The sequence below is a fragment of the Chionomys nivalis genome, chromosome 1 (assembly GCF_950005125.1).
Source record: "Chionomys nivalis chromosome 1, mChiNiv1.1, whole genome shotgun sequence".
In the NCBI taxonomy this organism is placed as follows: domain Eukaryota; kingdom Metazoa; phylum Chordata; class Mammalia; order Rodentia; family Cricetidae; genus Chionomys; species Chionomys nivalis.
This window is the reverse complement of record NC_080086.1, coordinates 147,604,838-147,612,113: the sequence shown is the minus strand read 5'-3', so window position 1 is coordinate 147,612,113 and position 7,276 is coordinate 147,604,838. Positions and strand designations below refer to the sequence as shown.

The following is a 7,276-nucleotide window of genomic DNA, read 5'->3' as shown; positions in this document are numbered from 1 at the left end:
TTCCCATTTTTATGTTAAAAAAAACTATAAAATAATTTCCCCTTTCCTGGATTCTTCTTTTCTTCCTTAGCAGCTTGTGCTGAGAAGCATCACTGCTTCTGAGTCAGGCTGTGTGGTAGATGTGCGTGTGTAATAGAGGTGATACAGGTGGTTCAGGAGGTACAGGTGATTCAGGTGGTACAGGTGGTACAGGTGGTTCAGCTGGTACAGGTGGTTCAGGTGGTTCAACTAGTTCAGGTAATTCAGGTAATACAGGTGATTCAGGTGGTACAAGTGGTTCAGGTGGTACAGGTGGTTCAGCTGGTACAGGTGGTTCAGGTGATTCAGCTGGTACAGGTGGTTCAGGTGGTTTAGCTGGTTCAGGTGGTTCAGGTAGTATAGGTGATTCAGGTGGTACAAGTGTTTCAGGTGGTACAGCTGGTTCAGATGGCACAAGTGGTTTGGTGGTATAGGTAGTTCAGGTGGTTCAGGTGGATACAGATAGTTCAGGAGGTACAGGTGGTGCAGGTGGTTCATATGGTACTGGTGGTACAGGTGGTTCAGGTGGTATATCCTGGTCAGTATTTGTTAGGGAAAACAAAGTGTTCTTCGGCTACAGAAACGGTTAGTAATTTATTACCTCAGTAGAGTCTCTGTTCCCCAAGTTAGTAGTAAAATATCGGCAATAATAAAATAATAATAATAATGATGGTGGTGGTGATGATGATGATGATGATGATGATAATAATAATAATAATAATATTTTGCCCATGAAATGGAAGTTCACATAGAAAGGCAAAGGCTAAGAATCTAAGTCTCCTTCCACTCTTTATGGAAACACTGGCCAAAAGCCCCAAATAATGTTATAGCATATACATCTTTCCCAGTGGGAGCTTCCCTCAGCCACCCCATGCCGGAGTGTGATACATTTCAGGAGGGGGAAGTGAAGGAAGCACTGTGGGCATCATCAGAAAACTTTTGAGTGTCAAACGTTGCTGGAAGTCAGAAGTTCTTGCTTCATTTTCTTGAAAGAATCCCTCTTCAGACAAGGAACGAGGCCCAGCCACCACACATAACTGACACCTTCCCAGGGCTCCTCAATGGAGGAGCACCATGTGTCTACAGTGCTCTCTCTCGCTGCTTCCCTGAGTAACTTCAAAGTCTCTTCCTGTTTTATTTCTCCCTGCGACACCAAATCCATTCTCCCTTTATGTTGAAATCTACAACTGAACATTCAGTTATTCTGACATCACAGAAATTGAAAGTGATGGTCTTTTTCATGGTTGAAGTATTTCCTCTTTTTCTTTCCTGCTTCCAACCCTTCAACCTCCAACTCTGGCCAGTAGTATTTATAACCCGACTCCAGATTAACAACATAAATTCAACAAGATGTAGGAATGTTGGCATTGTATCAGGAACTTCTACTTTTTTTTTTCTCCAAAGTAGAACAATCCATTCAAGTGCATTCTATGAAGCTCTGCCAATTCAGCCACAGGGATTCTGATGTGAAGTCTCTAGACCAAAGAAGGGACCTTCTACCTCTAACCCCAGAATATGACATGAGTGATCGCTGGAGATGGAGCACTTCCTGCTGAGCTAAACCTCCTGTAACTAATGAGGCTGTTATCTCCGTACCTATGTATGAAACAGTATTAATGATTTCTAGCAGGATAGCAGCACCCTCTTCCTGTTCCTTCTTGCCTACGGTATCTGTGAATCAGAACTGATCTGAACTCGGCTATGAGAGCCGCCTACCTTCCCACCCACTTCAGGTCCCTGCTCTGCAGTCGCCATGTTTACACAGTCCGGGTAACGTAACCAGGTGCTGAGTGTCGAGTTTCATTCTTCTCCTCCCTTTCTGATCTCTTACAAAGCTTTTTCTAGAGTTTTGCCAACTGCCTGACTAAGGAGATCAAGCTCCCATCCAAGAAGGCCCAAGTGAGCCCTTGTTCCTAGTTACTGAGAAAATGGGCTCTCCTATTGAGCCGCCAGCATTCTCTCTGTCTTTTGGTAATCTGACATGGAGTTTCCTTCATTGTTCTCAGCTGGAGAAATGCTCTGGGCTTTTTTTACCCCCTTTCTTTAGAATGAGTATTAGCCTCCTTGTCTACAGAACATGTTCAGTAGAGAAAATTGGGAAAACACCCAAAAGCACAAAGGAAAACCCATTCATAATTCTGCTAGTCTGAAGTCAGCACTGGCTGCACTAGTGTATCTCTGTAGCCGTCTGTCCCTGCATCTGATCTTTCTAGACATTTTATATTGCAAAAGAGCTACCATACTGTGCTGCCTGCCCCCTTCATTTTAACACTTGTCATTGTCACCATTCCAGAATAATTGATGTCGGAGTATACCTGATAAAGCCTTCTGTTTCTCCGTGTGTATTGCCTCAGCTCAATTTTATAGTCGCGGATCGCATTTGCATTTTCTTACACATGTAATGCCCTAGTGAATGGGCTGCAGTTTTCCCTTTCAGAAGAAAGATCTAGAAGGGGAATTGTGGAATTAAAGAACACCCAGCATTTACAGCTTTTGATAAGCTTTGCTGCCTTGCTTTCTGCAAAGGTCGTTCTAGGTTTTCCACTGTGGGGAACAGAAAACTCTGTTTCCAGCTCCGTGGCACACACTGGGCACGCAGCATTGTTAAATCTGTTGGGTGACGATGGACATGACATCTACACTCGCTGCGTGACAGCGACTGTGCTTGCACATACTTTAGAACTGAGCATGCTCTGGGCCTGCTTCTCTACATTCTGAGTGCTCCTTTTGCTCTTCCTTTTTTTTCCTTTGTCATATGAAACCCAAGCTGCAATAATCAGAATGGCCACCAACCTGGAGTCAGACTACATGGGCCCAGGTCCCCCACTCTCAAAGCGGTGTGACTCTGGGTATGTTATTTAGCTTCCTTGTACCTCATTTTTTTCTTCTGTCAAATGAAGATCACGTTTATAGTTTCTGTCATAATTCAGTGTATATAAAGTCGTTTCTCATTTTGCCACTATGTAAATGTTCACTGTATTTTCTTCCAGTGTGGTGCCTTTTTTTTCTTTCTTCTTTTTAAAATTTGATCCTTCAGTTGACTTTGAACTAATTTTGGTGAAGTGAGGCAAAATGCCAATATTCAAATGCCAAAAGCTCTGTCTGTAATTCCCCAATATTGTGTACTGGCTAATCATGCATTTTCCTATTGATAGCACTGTCATTTCACTATCAAATAAGACTGTATGCACTTGTCAGTTCTTGCATTTTCTGGTTCACCCCTGTCCAGTCACGGACTCTCCAGCATCAGGGTCACAGTGTATAGAACTCTGACGTTAAGGTGGGGCTCACTGCCTAGCAAGTAAGACGCCTCCTTCGTACTTCCTTCACTACCTCTTTCTCTCACTGTTTTTCGCCCACTACATCTCATTAATTTGGCATCATTTATTCAAGTTCCGGAAGATAGTTTTAAATTCTAATTAGAATTTGCATACAATGTATAAATTAAGTATGGATTTAGTTGACATATTTACAGCGTTGACTTTCTCATCCAATAAATTTATGCCTGTTTCATTTATTTACCCAGGCAGTGGTGGCACACACCTTTAATCCCAGCGCTCTGGAGGCAGAAGAAGGAAGATCTCTGAGTCTACAAATCAAATTCTAAGACAGCCAGGGATACACAGAGAAACCCTACCTTGAGACTCCACCCCCATAAAAAGAGATAATTTATTGTTAAGTATTTATTACTATTTTAAAATTTAATTTAATTTTAGTTTTATTTTATGTGTATAGGTATTATTTTGCCTGCATATATGTCTGTGAACCATGTGCATGTCTGGTGCCTGTGAAGGCCAGAAGAGGAGTCAGATCACCTAGCACTGTGTTTCAGAGTGCTGGGAGCCACCATCTGGGTGCTGGGAATCGAATCTATGTCTTCTAGAAGAACAGTCTGTGCTCTTAACCAATGAGTTGTCTCTCCAGCTCCTATACCTATTTTTAAAAAGCACTTTACATTAGTATAATTTTGTTTTATTGCCACTAAGATTTTTAATTGTGGTTTAAAAAATATAAAAATGTAATTTAAATAAACACATGGGTCCTATATGGTTCCTTTTAGAGTAATACTTATGTACTTTGTTGTGTTCATAGACTGTTCTTTAATATATGCAAAATTTGCTGTTACTAAAATTTGTGTTATACCGAAAAGTTTTTCTCTGATGCGTTCTTTATAACACCTTCCCCACAGTATTGAAATTTTTCTCATGACTGTTACCCGATGTGAATTTTTCTAGGATTTATACCGTTGTGGCCTCTACTTCTTGCCTCTTTTGTACAGAGGTATTTGGGATGCTAAACACTTGAAGTGATTCCGAGTGTTCTTGTCTTGTTCCAGTTTGTGATGAGAATATTGGCTGTGGACCAGAGGTGACTAGTCCAAGCTTAGGAGATAACTAAGAACAGACTTTCCGCTGAACAGAACGACAGCCTTAGTGCTACTCATGCAAAACTACCCCACACCCCGTGTGGCTGCTTTGTTCAAGGGTGGAACTGTTTGCCATATTGTTCTCATCATGACTTAATCTGCATTTGTTATGTGATGTAATTCTCCAAACAACCCTATGAAGTTATTGTCATCCCAATTACATGGTCACTGGATGACAGCAAATGATATTTGAACCAATTTTATTTGCTTTTTCCTAGTGTCCTAAAACTGAAGTGAATAATGGAAACCACAAAGTTGCTTACTCCATGGAATCCAAAAACAATATAAAGTAATTATGTCGTTTTGATGCCACATCTAAAATCGCAGTGATCATACAGACCTCCTGGAGTACCTTTAAATGTAGAGTATTGGGCCCTTCTTTTGGAATTTCCAATTCCTAGGGGCTCAGGTGAAGCTCAGGAATCTGTGATTTTGAAAGATCCAGTCTAGTAACAGCTCAACTTGGGGCTATTAGGCCAGCCAAGGACTCACGCACCTCTTGTACCTTCCTGAGACACTGCCCTTGGTAACATGATAAGGCTCTTTGTCAGGTACCTAGTGCTGTTTTTGTTTGGTTTTGCTCACTCTGTGCTATTCTTGTTAGTAGCCAAGCCTGTGAACTTTATCTAACTGGATGATAAAGAAACTGGTACCCTGTGTGAACGGGGAAAGTAAATCATTTATAGAACTGTTGATCACATCTATGATGTGTAGAAAGGAATTGTTAAAAATCTTGTTCCGACCTTCATTCCACTCAGATGTAATCAGAGTTTCTTCAGTTTTATTGCTACCTCAAGCAAGCCCTTCCCTGGAACTTATTCTTATCTTTCCACATGACTAAAGCCTCTAAACTTGGGAAATTTTAAAAGAAAATTAGTACAATTTTTATTATGAGATTATATTAAAAATAAGCCTAAACCACTATGTCTTCAGACTAAATGTTAGGTTTTTATTTGTTTGTTTGTTTTTTAAGATGGGGTCAATTCGTAGCTTTGGCTGGCCTGGATCTTGCTATGTAGACCAGGCTGGCCTTGAACTCACAAAAATCCACCTGCCTCACCTCCCAAGTGCTGGGGCTAAAGGTGTGTGCCACCATGCCCATTTCAAAGGGCATCTTTACAATACCTATAATATAATTTAAGAAACCTCCCAAAGCAATGTATCTTAGTTCACATGGGTTGGAGAGCAGGGGAAAATGAAGCTGTAAAACCAGCCTGTGGCTCAATTGTTGTAGGGGCCAGAATACTGAGATCTCCACAAGACCACTGGAAAAGTAGGTCTCTAGAGCATGCAGGTTTCCCCAAACCTTCTGAACCTGGCTGCCTTGGAGGCTAAACAACCGTAGAGATGACTTTTACCATGAAATGTGTTTCCCTTCGCAATTCCTTGGGCACATGGTTTCATTACTCTCCAGTTTCTTGATTGATTGCCATGGTGAGACCCACAAAGAAGCGGCAGCAAAAGGCAAGGGGCCAAAAGGAGCCAAGAGCCAAGAAAGAGCGTAAGATCGTGCTGGGTCGAGAAGACTTCTAGCCAGACTCCTGGCACTTGCTATCTGTTCTGTGAGCCGTGTGCCATCCTGTGTCTTCCAGAGCGAAACAGTCATTTAGGAAAGCTGATCTGAATTCCTAGAAGAAACACTTTTCCTTACCTGGACTTGTGCAACTCTGGATTTCTACCTGGCTCACTTGGGAACTTTGTGGAATGTTCTTTGCATGGGGTAGATGTGATCATGATGGCAATGGAAGTGATGATAACTTTTGAATCATGCTGTGCTTGCTTCATTCAGTAAGACTTGGGGATATTCCGCCCATGTGCACTGAGTATATTAGTCACCAGCTGGCTCTCATCATTCCAACCCTATTTCTTAGGGCAGAAGCAGGTTCATTATAGTGATCATCTTTTGGTGAGTGGCTAGGAAGTGGGTTTCTTTTTATCATTTGACAGTTGATCAGTTCAGTTATTAATTAATTGTCAATAAATGTAATAAAGACAAAGACTTTTAAATGTTAAGGCATCATTTCCAAATGACCTTTTCGAAGCGCAAGTGTATTTCACAACATTCGGTTATTCTTGCCCACTTATCCCGCCATGCCATGGTGCCTGGATTGGTGCGGCTTTAAAATTTGAACTGGTGTTATCTTTAGACTTCTGACCCTTCATTGTTTTCTTCCTTTCTTGCTTTCTTCCATCACCAAACATCGATTATACCTCAGGCATTGGGAGACACCCTTCTAAAGGACTCTTTTTGTTTTTTTGAAAAAATTTCTGTCTCCTCCCCGCCTCCCATTTTCTTCCCCCTCCCCCCAACTCCTCTCTCCTTCCCTCTCCAGTCCTAAGAGCAGTCAGGGTTCCCTGCCCTGTGGGAAGTCCAAGGTCCTCCCCCTCCATCCAGGTCTAGGAAGGTGAGCATCCAAACAGGCTATACTCCCACAAAGCCAGTACGTGCAGTAGGATCAAAACCCAGAGCCATTGTCCTTGGCTTCTCATCAGCCCTCATTGTCCGCCATGGTGGGGTGGGATGGGGGCAAGGGGAAATGGGGAGAGAAAAGTTCTAAAGGACTCTTAAGGGAGGAAGAAGTGTTGAAAGCAGTCTCGGCTAGTCGGTTAAGGTTGAAGAATGTAAAGAGCTCTTGCAGAAAAGGGACACACAACACCAAGAGCTTTTCCTTCACTTTCAAGAATAAACGATTTTTGCTAATATAGATATAGATTCAGATATAACCACATAACTATTCTCACTTATAAAATCCATTTGCAACATGTACCATTACTGTTCAATTACTTCATTCTACAAAGCTCCCATAATGGCCCAGGAGATAGCTCAGCAGG

At 41.9% G+C, this 7,276-nt stretch overlaps 1 pseudogene; it reads right to left on the bottom strand.

The window, feature by feature from the left end:
• Positions 1-228: 228 nt before the first annotated feature.
• Positions 229-7,276, bottom strand: part of LOC130885897 (growth/differentiation factor 9-like) — a 160,514-nt pseudogene continuing 153,466 nt past the window's right edge.